General features: G+C 41.5%; 1 protein-coding gene across 3 annotated transcripts in view; it reads left to right on the top strand.

Annotated features, from left to right (window-relative positions):
* Positions 1–14966, top strand: part of ACVR1 (activin A receptor type 1) — a 133343-nt gene that overhangs the window by 54258 nt on the left and 64119 nt on the right. The window contains exon 2 of one of the 3 annotated variants that reach the window (XM_089659727.1): positions 2323–2967. The exons of the other annotated variants lie outside the window; for them this stretch is intronic. The gene's annotated coding sequence lies outside the window, so the exon portion shown is untranslated. The remainder of the gene's footprint in view (positions 1–2322; positions 2968–14966) is intronic. 3 annotated transcript variants of the gene reach the window in all.

The raw sequence follows: 14966 nt of genomic DNA, 5'->3' as shown, positions 1-14966 counted from the left end.
TAGTAGTTTCCGGGGTTGGGAACGGACGTATTTTGGAGATGTTGCGGAGATGGAGTCTACATGAGTTTGTCAGCGATTGGACCTGGGCTGGAAAGACAGATCTAGATGCATTTAGTGTGTATGAAGCGCTTGGGTATACATTTCATTGACTTGAATAATAATTTCTTTTGGCCAATTGAAATGAATTAATGCTCAAGCGCTCGATGTGTCTAGCGTTGACACACGTAAACCCCTGGTTCACATATATGCGGGCCACGTTTTGTGTGCGCACGAGAGCCCATTCCTTTGAATGGACTCCCGTGCCCCGGGACCTGCAGGGAAGAAGTCCCTGCACTTCTTCTGAAAATGCAGCCCGCACGGGAACCTGGATTTCCAGTACGGTTGTGTTTTCCATTGGGGGCGGCATGCGATTAGAACTAATGGCACCTGCCCGCGGGTCCACATTCCTCTGTGCGGGTGGTGCGGCTGCACGGATTTTCATGCGGATCCGCAGCGGTTTTTACCTGCCAAAATGCTGGCGCTCCTGGACTCTGGCATTGGGCTTTTTTCTTCTGCCGCTGCATGCCTATGTGTGCATGAACATATAGGCTAACGTGGAGGAGGGGGGGTGTTAGAGGTAGAAAAAAAATGGCACACAGCCTTAAGAACAGCATTTGTTAACCCTCAGTGTTCATGAGGCCTTAGCTGGAAAACCAGGTATTTGTGATTGGGCAAAGCTCTGAGACTACCTGGTAGGAGGAAAAAGATATTGAAGTAGAGGGCTCAGGCGTGGGAGATCTACCTGCATAGTATTGTGGGGACAGAGATGAAAAACGGGAAGTGAAGGGAGAGAGAATCCTCTGCCCTTTTATATAAAGGATATGTTTACCTTTAGTAACATGCAACATATTACACCCATATTCCGGGTGTAACATATTAGTAATGCAGCCGCCCCGCATTCCCACCTGTGACAGTGAGCGGGGGGATCCTTTCCCAACACCCGCTGTCACAGTTTAAAAACAGCATGGCTGGTTGGGCTTCGCCCACACATCCACATCATTCATTCATGAAACTCTGTAACTTCCATTTGCCACCGAAATGGCACTGTTGAGTGCCCTCCTAGTTCATTGATTCATCCTGCTCTTCTGTAACTGTCTGCTTGTATGGGAAATACGGACAGACAGCTATGCTTAGAGTCTGCAGGAGCCTGAAATTGCACCTGCGATCTGCTGATTGTGGGTACAATGCTCTGCAGCCTCCTAATTAAGAAAAAAAAATGCACTTTTTTTTAGCTACACAAAAATATGCAGTTGTCTTTTTAAAAAAAGTTAACTTATCCTTTAAAACGTATGCGGGGAGAAGAGCCCCAAGACTAAAAGTGCCACAGGTATTCACCTTAACAAAAGCCTGCATTTAAAAGTAAGAATGTGTTTTTTTGGTTTTTTTTGCCATTTCAAAATATTTTGCAATATATGCCCCCTCCACTGCCATATTTAGCACCGTTTGGGGAGGGAGGAGCGGGTACCTGGTTTTGACAGGTACCCACTCCCACTTCCGGCTCAGTTCGCCACGTCACAGTGACCCGGAAGTTCAGCCCCTCTTACTCTGTCTTCTGGGAACTTTCACAGGTCCCAAGAGACTTCCGGACCAATCAGGAGGCGCGACTCATGCATGCGCAGTGGGCACCAGGCTGTGAAGCCGCAAGCTGTCACAGCCTGGTGCCCACAGTAGAAATGCTGGATAGGAGAGAAGGAACTGCGCGGGTGAGAACATCGCTGGACCCTAGGACAGGTAAGTGTGTGTTTTATTAAAAGTCAGCAGCCGCAGTTTTTGTAGCTCCTGACTTTTAATAAACACAAAAAACGATTGGAACTCTGCTTTACTTTTTTAAGACCTGGGCAAAGATCCTCTAATTAAATTTTTTCCTTTTTAAATTCTTATTTGCTTCCTGTGCTTGTTTCTTTCATTTGCTTTTTTTTTTTTTTTTTTATTTCTTTTTCTGGCAATCCATACTTTTTCACCATGTTTTTTGTCTTCTATCCTATAGTGGCTACGACAAACTTAGTGCTTTTTGTCTCACATTCTTTCAAACTTTCTTTTCACTTTTTCTTCCCTCTTTTTTTTTTTTTTTTCCCCTTCATGAATTTTGATTTGCAGCTGTGGTGTTGTATAAGTGGCAAATTTGCAGAATACTTTTTTTTTCATATAATTGTTAAGCATCTAGTTATGCAGAATGCTTTTTATGTTCACAAAGCTTTTTTTGTTTTTAAACAAGTCTTCATAAAAACATGGATGACTTGTGGAAATAAAATATTTATGGAACATTTTCTCTGTTTATACCAGAAAACGAGGACGGGAAAATGGAAAAGTCAGATTCCCTTTAAACAGCAAGCCTTTTGTGTTGGTTATCTTGCAGCATTCAGCATCTAATCTTCAGTTGTAAGAGGAAAAGACGTCACTTGGAAAGTAACATCGATGAAATGGTTGAGGAAGGAAAGAGTATGGTTTGTGAGAGGCACTTATCAGTCGATAGGCCTGACGTAGGTGATAATTTTACTGGAAAATCACAAGACAAATTGTGACTGGGCCTCATTTTTGGAAGGGTGCCCTTCGACACACATTTGGGACAAGCCAACTTGTCTGTAACATTGGCTTGGCTACCTTGGGCTTCTTTGATTGAAGTGGAGCATAATTTTCTTGCATGCCCGTTGATATTTGGCTTTGTGTAGGACACGCTTAGCCTGTAGACTTTTGGTTGGTGTGGAAATCAAAGTGTCTGCCTGTCTGTCTATTCAAGATCTCTTAAAACAACACTGTTGTACTACTGGAGACCTGGGCCACCATGCTATGTGTTGAGAAGAAGCGGGGCTCTCTGGTGTGCTCCTAGCACAAGGTACTAACCTTTGCAGTAAGAAACTGTTAAAAACAAAAGGAAACGGATACTTGCTTCCTACCAGAGCACCGGCTGCCACGGGACCCAGGAGTAAGGTTAGTGTTTTTCTCTCTTAGACTTCCTTTAGACTTCAGTGATTTTTATTTTTTTTGACCAAGCCAGAATTTAACAGTCAAGCAAAATATCGAGTCAGTAGATTGTTCAATTTGGTTTTCTTATGGGTTCATTGTTGACAGTCAATTTGAAGATGGAAAATGAATGAAGGAACATTTTTTTCAAACAATTTTCTAATTGTTAGTAGGTCAAAAAAGTGCCTTGGTACTAAAAATTGATTGGGGCAAAAACAATGTTTAATGTTGAAAATGAGCAGAAAAATGTTGAAATTCCCTGCAAAATTTCTGATACAATAATCAAGATTTCAAATGTTAGATCAAAAGAGTGTTTCGATTTGTTTTTTTTCTTTTCATCTATTTCTAACTTAAGGAAAAAACTGATCCAAAACAATTGAATAGTAATGCTTTGGTGGTCAGCAGGTTATGGTTTGGTTATGATGGAACAATAGGTCCATACGACCTCTCGCTGGGACTTGCACTTCTACTAGAAATAAAGGGCCACCAGCTATTTGCCTGTAAGTCAGACATGCCTTTACCGTGGCCTTCTGCGAGTTGGTTTGTATAATGTCTGGAGGAAAACAAAATATGTTTGGAATGTCTGAACATGCTTTGAACGTTACACATTTATGTATATAGAGGAAGAGCGCTTTCTGCTTCTTATTATCAGAAGCCGCAGGAAATACAGTTAAACTACAAGTTCCTGACAGTTAAATCATTTTGTAGCCACTGCAAATATTTAAACACTTCCATACCTTGACAGAATGTATGACATTTCAAGTTAAAAGGACAACTCCAAGAAAAGCACACAACTAGTGGCGAGGCATTCAGTGGGAATAACTATTTGCCTAGGTTTTATTTTTGCTTCTGAGTTTTATGTTTGGAAGAAAAGAAAACATTTATTACTTTTTTGGCTTTAGTAGCAGGGAGTGAACCCTGCCTGAAACCTGGTGCTGTTTCTATGTGTTGAAGAACCATTGCATACAATGCATTTTGATCTAAAATTGGAGTCTGTGCCATCTATAAAATGATTTTTATTTAAAAGCCATTGCTAAAACTCGTCAAAGTGTATCTAAACCTGAAAACAGAAATGTATTCTATTTCAGTTTACCAGTCCTTTGATGTGGTGGCTATATAGTTTTCTTTTTTTGGATTGTTTTCCTTTCTTTTCACCTGGCAATCCTGTAAATAACACACTTGCTGTCCTTTCATCTCTGCATTCATTTCACTATTGTATCTGTGGAGGCAGGCATGTCTGCCTTTGTTAATCTCCATTATATAGTGGGTTGATTGGACTGGTAGTTAACATAATAAAGAAGGTCCTGTGTGCTTTCTTTTAAAGTCCCACAAAGAAATTAAAAGTCAGTAGCTGCTGACTTTTAATATAAGGACACTTACCTGGCCAGGGATCCAGTCATGTCCTCAACTGAGCTGATTCTTCAGTTGGCTTCAGGTCCAGGTGCCGGCATCTTCAGTAAAGGAAACCAGAAGTGCGGGGAGGAGGGGGCGACTTCTGGCTAAGATTGCTGTGGGGCATCTGTCAAAACCAGGTACCCGCTCTCCCCCCCACCCCAAATGTGGCAGTGGGGGGGGGATGCAGACAAGCAGAACTTCCCCTTTAAGTTCACAGTAAGTGAAAACTAATGTGGTCAGCACATCTAAGGTCTCATAAGCTGCAGTTCAAATAAAGAGGTTCATCTGTACCCCCCCCCCCCTAAAAAAATAAAAAAAAAGTACTGTAGCTGCTGACTTTTGAGAAAAGGACACTTACTTGTCCAAGGATCCAATACCATCCTTGCCCGGCTCTGTTCGTCGCCAGTCTACGGGTCCCTAGCATGTTTACTAAGAGAAGCTGGCTGTGATTGCTTGCAACTTCACTCTGCACCTGTGAATGGTCCTGCTGCCTTGTGGGACCTGCAACCTGTTCCTGAAGTCTGCGGGCAAAATGGGGGGGAGGGGCAAACTTCTGCTAGGATTATATCACAGAACCCCAGCACACAAAGAAACCCTTACAATATATAATCTAAGTGAACATTTGCTGCTGTACACCAGTGTAATACACCAACATAACAAAATATATATTAACAGCACAAATCAAACAAACCTCATTCAATATATGATCTTATAAATAAAAAAAAATATATTATTGTGAAATAACCAATTTAATATAGTGTCCGAAAATTTAATAAATTAATTGTGTCCACAAAAAATATATTTTGCAAAAGTCCTTTCATCCCAGAAAGAATTTATAGTCAAAATAGCTTCTCCCAAATAAAAGTGCTTCTACCATCCACCAGTGTGAAATCAAAATCAACCGCACTCACCAGATGTTGGTGAGTTTTGCGCCTTTTAGAATTTAAGGGATCCTAAACCCCCTCTATATCCTCCAGAACTCCTTATTCGCTTTGCAAGGCTTGGTGATTCCACTCACTCCTCACATGAACTCCACAGCGTTCCAAAAGAGAAAAAAATATATACCATAGTGTAATACTGCTATTACCATGTGTAGTATTATAAATAATACCAGGCCACTCACATGTTAAAGAATGATAAAATGCATTGGTTTAATTGCCTCCATTAGGCGATCATAAATTCCATAAGATCACACTCCAATCCAGAGACCTCACAGCCTGTTGGTTTGCAAAGCAACAGGCTGCGAGGTCTCTGGATTGGAGTGTGATCTTATGGAATTTGTGATAGCCTAATGGAGGCAATTAAACCAATGCTTTTTATCATTCTGCTAGGATTGCCTAGGTGATCTGGGCAGAAATGGAAGAGGGTACCTGTCAAAACCAGGTACATGCCCCCCACCCACCCCACTCCAAAACAAGTGTCAAAAGTGTTAGAGGAAGGGCGAGGAGGCAGGTAAGCAGACCTTTTTTGCTCTCTGGAAACTAGATATTGGATCATTTTATATGCAGTTTCGTTGACTGCCATTCTACCAGCCACCATTAGATGGCACTTAGTAGAAATGGGATTTTCTCAATCAATCGCCAGTTTTTCTTCCTCACTGTGTGGATAGCATATGGGTCAGCACTGTAAGAGTGAGAGAGAGCATATGGGTCAGCACTGTAAGAGTGAGAGAGAGCATATGGGTCAGCACTGTAAGAGTGAGAGAGAGCATATGGGTCAGCACTGTAAGAGTGAGAGAGAGCATATGGGTCAGCACTGTAAGAGTGAGAGAGAGCATATGGGTCAGTACTGTAAGAGTGAGAGAGAGCATATGGGTCAGCACTGTAAGAGTGAGAGAGAGCATATGGGTCAGCACTGTAAGAGTGAGAGAGCATATGGGTCAGCACTGTAAGAGTGAGAGAGCATATGGGTCAGTACTGTAAGAGTGAGAGAGCATATGGGTCAGTGCTGCAAGAGTGAGAGAGCATATGGGTCAGTGCTGCAAGAGTGAGAGAGCATATGGGTCAGCACTGCAAGAGTGAGAGAGCATATGGGTCAGCACTGTAAGAGTGAGAGAGCATATGGGTCAGCACTGTTAGATTGAAAGAGTAAGAAGGGGAGAGAGTGAGTGAGGGTCAGTATTGTTTTGGATTGTTAAAAAAAAAAAAAAAAAAGGCAGTGGCAACCAGGATTTGTCTGCATTTGCTTCACTTTATATATTTGAAAACACTTTACGGTCTGTAAAATATGATGGGGATATACTGATAGCTATGGCGACCAACTGTAGTTTGCTGCCTAGTGGAGATCTGTTCAGGTTTAGGTTTTGATACACATGACATTGAGACTCACACCAATGGTTGTAATGGGATGCTTGGCAGGTGATTTTGTTGGGCCTAAATGCTTCAGTCCTGTACAGGGTTGATGGGTGGGGAAATTTATGGATCGATTGTGCCTCCATGATCTAAATGTTAACATGGATGTTTGAGTCACAGGTGCCTAATGCTTTTATTGCCCCCTTCCAGAAAAGGGGTTTTTCATAGCTGAAGGCCACTCCAACAACATGAACGTTTTATACTCTCTGGATCTAACACTGAGTGAATAAAGGCTAAATATACTAAAGCAGCCCAGAACAGAGGGGGGGGGGAGCATATATTCTTTTGTATTTCATTGCCTATTCTGAGTGGAGTTCTCCATTAAATACTTGGAGGACATACCATGGTTATGTTGTTGGCTCGCCTTAGTTGGGTACCTACCTCCTTGAGGGACTTGACTTTTTTTTTTTTACATGTTTCAGTAGCAAATGGGACTTCGCTTGCTTTGGGGACATTTTGTCTTCCACTTGTGTCTTGGGGGCAGAAAGTGGCGTGAAATGATCCATTTGGGGACAAAGATGGCAATAAATACCTCGTAATTTATGACACCCTTTTTTCAACCTATCCAAAATGAATTTTAAAAAAAATCTTTGCATTTTACTGTTAATTTAGCTGAAGAAGGCACATTCCTTTGGTCAGAGGTGGGAAATATGAATAAGAACTTAAAATTTAAAGTGGACCTAAACCCACCAATTTAATGGTTTCCTAAAATAGTTACATTCAAGACATGCCTTGAACGATAACTTTCACAATTACCAGTGTTCATATGTCCGCTATCAACCGAATAGTCAAGCCATCGAATGGCCAATGTCATAACTGATCGCACCATAGCAATTGCAGATCAAACACAGGGTAAGATGGCAGCTTCCTTGGCTGTAAATTCTAAAGGAGGGTTTAGTTCCACTTTAAATAATTGTGGCCGTTGACCGTTACTTATTCTGTCCAGATGGTTAAAAAAATAAAATGAAGCAAAATCCCCTGCAAAGCTTCTGGGTTTGTACTGAGCCATTAAGTGGGCTGGCAGTTATCACAGCGGACAGCAGCATTTGTGAAGTATCGTTATTTGCACATTAAAATGATTAAGGTTTATTTTTACCTCCGTGAATTACAGCACAGGCCATGGAAAATGGAGTCAGTCTACAGAAGTAGACATCACTTAGAGCTTCCTTGGCAGAGGTTCAATGATCTGAGCTTTTTGGTGTATGCCTAAAATAGCAGAGCTTCAGGGGAAAATTGATTTTGTGTTTTCTTATTAATCCTTTCATTGCAATAGAGAACGAAAAATTGACTGACTTCGTTATATTTTCCCCAAGACTTTCCAATCCAGTGATGGGATGGGTCCATTTTGTGTTGTATTAGATTTCCCAGCATATTTGTCTTGTCTTATGTTCTGTCCCCCTTGCTACTGTACAGCGCTGAGCATACCCTTTGGCGCTATATAAATACTGTATAATAATAATAATATTCTGGTAACTTTCACTAGGCTGTTGGCATTGGTGTGGCTCCTCCAATGAGGTCCCTTGGTGTGAATCTTGGACTGGAGGATCAACATGCAGATTGGCAGATAGTTTACTTCAGCAGAAAGCACATCGGTGATTGCTGATGCTTTGGGTTTTGTGTTCTGCGCTAGGTGGAGCCTACTTACTGGTGCACGCTGACGAAATGCGGGAAACTGCGAATCCTGTGCATTTCCAGCACCGCATTGCAATCTCATGGTATCCATGCAGTCTGCTGCGGGTGTCAATGCTAAATAACGACATCCCGAAACAGATCATGAAACGCAGTTTGATTGCCAGAAATTGGATCGCATGAGTGTGGACACCCATGCCATGCGATGTGATTCAGGTGCAGAAAAAAAAGAGTTTGGATCCATTTTGCTGCGGATGCGATGTGATTTGAGTCATACAAAATGTGTACATTGCCAGTCACGTGTTGTCCCGCACCGCACAAGTGTGAACCTAGTCTAAAGCAGCATTTTCTTCTGAAAGCAAATATCAGCCTTTCTATTACTGTTTATTTATCCATGCCACCAGGACTGTTGGGGCTCACTGTGTCTAATGGTGACTATAAAACCTCCTTTTTTTTTTTTTTTTTAATCTTATTCAGTCAAAATGATCAAGTCCACAATCAAATAGTCACCACGGATTTACACTCAATTTCAATCCAATTTGCTTAAACTGTGTTGATTGGCCAGGGCAGAGCGTTTTAGATCAGTGGGCAGCACTGAGATACTTTGTTTATGAATACGTTCATATTTTGATCGGCTGGATTGGAAGATTTCATGGTGGAAACAGAAATGTGATCAATAACTTGTGATAGTAAATTCCGATCACATCTGGGCTATTAATCGAAATGCATTTCCCCATGTGTGGCATATTGATCGAATGGGTTGTCCACTATAGATTAGATTTATTTTCCGATCTCTTCTGAAAGGAATCATTTTTTAATTTATCAAAGTGAGTATGGACATCATTAGGGAGATTTCTTCTTTTCTGGTCTTTAGCAGGAAGTAAGCAGAGTCTATCCAAAGGAAATATGGAGAGCGCATGCACCGGTGATGTCACTGGCTGCTTCACATTCATGGTGCATGTTTAGGAGGTAATAATGGTACCTATGGGTAAGCCTTATTAAAGGGTTACCTGTAGGAACAAAGCAAAAGGAGTTTACTCCCAGTTCATTTTTTTTTTTTACCTTTAGTAACACTTTAAGATAAAAAAAACCCCTCCCCAATACTTATTCTACCCACCCACCATCCCTAATCACTTAGTTAACTCCTCCACCCGGCTTCAGTACCGCTCCTCCACTCCTTGTTCTCACAGGAAGTGAGGAGTGAGCAGGGCTGTGGTTTACCAGGGCTGTGTGTTTCTATGGACATGCACAGCACGAGTGCATGGGTACCTCCTGAGCACATGGCTTGCTGGGGAGGAAGGAAGAGAAGACCATGCCAGTGGGGACTGCCAAAGAGGAGGTAAAGTACAGCTCTGTGCAATATCATTGCACAGAGCAGGACCTATAACAACATCTTTTTTTTATTTTAACAAAAATAAATAAAAACAGCCTTTATTGTCACTTTAAATACAATTATTTCCTATGGGTTTAGGGTTTTTAAGGGTCCTGATGTGTACCATGCTAAAGATGTCGTCATTAATAAAACCCACCAAAAGTTGGACGTCTTTGTAAGTGGAGAAGCCAGTGACAGGACAGTGACAGACTGCCTTTATATTATGCAGACAGGGGATGTTATGTTTTGTCTGTGAAGCATACTTTAGTGCCATGAGATTAAGTACTGGCTGGGGCTTTTGTCATCTTCTCTGGAAGTGCGGTCTGTCTGCGAGTGTTTGCGTCTGCTGCACAAAAAAAGAAGCTCTTTGTAACGTGTGCCAAGCGCGCTACAAAGACATCCGCGAACAAACGGTTCATTTATTCTGTGTCTCTGGCCAGGTTAGATGCTTCCTGACTGAAACATATCGGAATGAAGCAGAACCTTAACATTGCTGGAATGTTAATTATTTTCCAGTGTTTTGTTCCCAGATTTTTTTTTTTTCTTTATTAATTGAGTGGACTGGTAAGGTGTGGTGGGACTTGTTACCCAATGATTAGGCTATAGGTCCTGGCTGACCTTTTCGCACACACAATTTTATGCATTTTGGTGTTCATTTTCACAAGCTTGCCTGCACCTTGTCATCGGTAGGGTCAAAACATTGAAAGAAAAATTGGAAATAAACCCTTTTGACGAGGAAGTGGCTGCAAGGAGGCTGGAGGAGATTGACCGCTCTGAGATTCAAGAAAAGATGAAAAAAGTGAAAACTGTATTGTATTAAAAATAAAGTGGCAGTTTTATTTTATGCTTAAGGCTTGATTCATAAAGCTAAAAAAAAAAACTAAACCTATTTTTATAAAAGTGACCGTTATTTTCAGTTGTGTCTAATAGCATCTAAAAATATAGTCAGCAGATGGGTAGTTTCTGAAGAAGTGACAACCAAGTTGAGATTCCACTGAGTTACCAGAAAACGCACAGGAGGAGCATGTGAGCTACACCTTGTACAAAGGCATTCACTAAAGAGGACCATACACTAGAAGAATTTAATTTGAAACCTTTTTGTTTTAAGAAGGTTTGTTTGATTTTCTATTCATTAATGGGGTCAAATTAAACATTCACTGTTGACTGCAGTGGTGAGATATTTTGAAGGAGCAGGATGGATTTTTTTTTCTCAAGCAAACTATTTCCAAACATGTTGAAGTACTTTCAAACAACATTTGTAAAGTCATCGAATGTACTGAGAATGTTTGTTCAAAAATGTACTAGTGTATGGCAAACGTAAGAAGTAACGAAACTGGAGATCAGCAGCTTTAAGATACAATAAAACACAGTTTCTCAACCAGGGTTCCATTGAATCCTAGGGTTCCTCCAGAGGTTGCTAGGGGTTCCTTGAGCAATGAGCAATTTCTGCCTCTCAGATAAGTTCCCACTGACACCATTGATCTTTTTAGCTATCTGTAAGAGGGTAATTCCTTCCAGTGACCACAAATGTAAGGCACAGTCTTCCCACTGACCATCACAGTAATGTATCATGAGTTGTAGATCTAGTTGTATTTAGCAGGAGTTCCTTGAGACCGGAAAGTTATTTCAAGGGTTCCTTTGTGTTGACAAGGTTGAGAAACACTGCAATAAAATCTAAAAACACAATAAGAATGCTTGAAGTTTCAGCTCCCTCCATAACTTTTCTAGAGGATTAAGGTCTGGAGACTGGCTAGCCAACTCCATGACCTTAATGTGCTTCTTCTTGAGTCACTCCTTTGTTGCCTTGGTGGTATGTTTTGGGTCATTGTCATGCTGGAAGATCCATCCATGAACCATCTTCAGTGTTTTGCCTGAGGGAAGAATGCTCTCATCCAAGATTTTACAATACATGGCCATGGCCCCATTCATTGGCCCCTCAATGTGGCAAAGTCGGCCTGTACCTTTAGCAGAGAAACAGCCCAAAAGCATATGTTTCTACCTCCATGCTTGACTTTAGGGGTTGGTGTCGAGTTAATGCCAAAGAGCTCAATTGTGGTCTCATATGACCACATCACTTTCTCCCAATTCTTCTCTGAATCATTTAGATGTTCATTGGCAGACTTCAGATGGGTCTGTACATGTGCTGTCTTGAGGAAAGGGACCTTTCAGGCGCTGGAGGATTTCAGTCCATGGCGGCGTATTGTGCTACCAATGGTTTGGTTGGTGACTGTGGTCCTAACTGCCTTGAGATCATTCAAAAGCTCCTCCATGAAGTTCTGGGCTGAGCCCTCATTTTTCCCATGATCATCCTTACCCCATGAGGTGACATCTTGCATGGAGCCTGAGACCGAGGGCAATTAATGGTCATTTTGTATTTCTTCCAACAGTTGTCTCCTCCTCACCAAGCTTCTTGCTGATGGCCTTTTAGTCCATGTCAGCCTTGTGCAGGTCTACATTCTGGTCTACAACATCTTGAGTCCATACGATGGAACCCTGGATGACCAACTGGCTAACGTGTTTCTGGTCATCCAGGGTTCCATCGTATGGACTCAGATGTTGTTTGGATCATACATCTTGTTAGGTTTGACATGCCTGTCTTTTTTTATGTCTATTGTGAGTATGAAACTCACTTTGTTTCTTCAATAAATATTTTAAACGATAATGCACTAGGTCGGTGCGCCCTTTTTCTGTTTCTCCATTTGCAAAAGCCTATGTGTACATGGACATATAGGCTTTTATTGAGTTGAGTTCAGGGGCTTTGGCAAAAAAATGCCAAAAGCTCCTAAACTCCCGTTTAGGAGCAACAGTGCCCTATACTTGTCTAACAGCTGTGTAAGACCTCATGTACACTGTTGCTCCTAAACGCAAGTTTTTTTTTGCCAATGCCCAATGATGAACTCAACTCAATAAAAGCAGCCTCTGTGTTCATGCCTACAGAGGCTTTTACCAGAGTTTAGGGGCAGTTAAACATCCCTCTCCTGAAAGCAGAAGAATCGCATTTAGGAGAGGAATGTTTTGGCCCAAAAACGTGTGTAAATGTTCTTAAGCACTAGTTGCGTTTTAGAGCTTTGGCATTTATTAATTTTAATGTCAAGTACTCTAATACTTGGGCATTTATTTGTTTCACTGGCCAAACACAGGTAAAATAGTAAAAATAGAGTTAAGGTCTATGGCAGTTCCAGTGTATGTAGCCTAAATTGAGCCCATCATACTTAATATTCTACTATGGGTTGCATCTGTTTTAATATGGCGTAGCATCTCTTCAGAATGTTATTTCTCTGTAATGTTGGTGGTGTGTGTTGGAATGGAGGTGTCTCGCCCCTCCTTTTGGCCCTGTAAGTGAGTAAAGCTTTGTCATGTTGTGTTTTTTTTTTTTTTTCATTGCTGAAAGGCTGATTTGTTTTATTGGGCACTTGCTCAGATCAGTTTTCATGATTCAATTTGTGTGGGATGGTTACTTAGCAATGTCCTCTATGAGTGATAAATGCTATTGGCTTCTGCTGAGTTTCAAATAGAAACGATATCTTCTCCATGACCTTCCTCACTGATATTGATAAGATATTCATATAATGAGAATATACATTGTGGGATCTGCTGAATGAGAAAGTATAAAGTGTTTTCGGCAATCACATATTTTGAGTTATAACACGAGGCGAGCGCAGATAATATGGTAGCCGCTAGCACAAAAGGCAAAAGACTATCTACTATTTATATTCAGAATTTTAGTGATTTTTTTTTTTTTTTTTTATGATTTTGTGATTCTATGTGATCTGAGACGTTTTATTTGATTTATTTCACTGGAATATTGTATGAACACTTCTATTCACATAAGCACTTTATGATTGCATTTGTCACTAAGGGCTCGTTCACACTTGACTGTTTTTCCAGCTCTTGCCAAACACCCCTATAGCGTTTGACAAGCGTTGGTCTGGCGTTTGCGGAGCGTTTTTAACACTCCGCAAACGCCGTATGCCAAGCGTTAAAAACGCCCCACAAATATCTATAATGAAGTTTGAATGGTGTTAACGCTACGCAAACGCCCCGCAACCGCGTCGCAAATGCCGGCTGGGCGTTTGCGGAGCGGCACCATAGGCTTGAATAGGAGGCTTCAACTCCTCCTGACTCGACCAGAGGTGTTCATTTTGCCATGATGCTAATGCTCCCGTTTGAACAGCACCATGTGCTGCAATGTGCAGAATTTTCCCAGGAGTTTGGGAAACGGTAAAAACGCTTCCCAAACACCTGTCTGCCGCTTGCTAACAAGGCTAGTGTGAACGTAGCCTGAGGCTTAGCGCCGCACTTACATTTGAAGTTACATACTTTGGGTTGGTGTTGCAGTGGTTACCTGAATTTTTGCTGTGACACACATTTCTGTATGCTTTCCATATCTTTGTTGATGCGAAGGCTGCCATTGCAGACCTCTTCTGAAAATGCTAGTTTCCTGGCTGTTATGTCAAAAAAAATTTTTTTCTTTTTTGAGTGTCCAGTACTTTTAAAAAAGCACACAGAAAACAAATCTGACTTTGCTGGTATGCATGGCTGTTTTGGGTCAGTGACTCACAAAGTCTACCAGGTATTGTGCATTTTCAAAAGCAGATCTGCAATGTGGCTATATTGCACTTAAAGTAGATTTACTTTCTATTAGAAGTCCAGGAAAAATCTAACTAATCCTAAACCTGCTCCCACCCCCATTCTAAGCCCTATACCAGCGATCTTGTGAAGGAAAGATGTGTATACTTGATTATGTTGGGGGTGCCCCAGTCTGGTCACACTATCTACCTAGCAGCCGGCTTCAGTAAAGAGGACATATTGCCAACCACTGCTGCAGATCCAGTGCAGTGATGTCACCTATATGCTTACTATGGGGCATCTGTTGTCCGCTTTCCCTCTTCTACAATGGGAGCCGATCACATGACCGGACCAGAGCGCCTCCCTTACATTAAGTATATACATTTTTTTTCTTTAAAAGGTAGTTAGCATAGGGCTTAGCATGGCAGTAGGAGTAGGTTTAAGCTTAGTTAGGTTTTGACCGCATTTCTACTTTAAGGGGGTCACACACACAACTGTCTGGCCATATAGTTTAAATTCTGGTGTATTTCTTGGCCAGTTAGTCTACAGGTGCGGTGTACAGCCTGTAGAAGTCGATGGCTATACACCGCTTTTCCCATGCATATGCAAGTACTTGTATATCTGGGAGATCTAAGGCACTGCTGCCTCTG

The sequence above is a fragment of the Staurois parvus genome, unplaced genomic scaffold (genome assembly GCF_062004578.1).
Source record: "Staurois parvus isolate SC_StPar_1 unplaced genomic scaffold, SC_StPar_1.0 ptg000031l, whole genome shotgun sequence".
Lineage (NCBI taxonomy): Eukaryota > Metazoa > Chordata > Amphibia > Anura > Ranidae > Staurois > Staurois parvus.
This window is presented reverse-complemented; position numbering and strand designations above follow the sequence as displayed.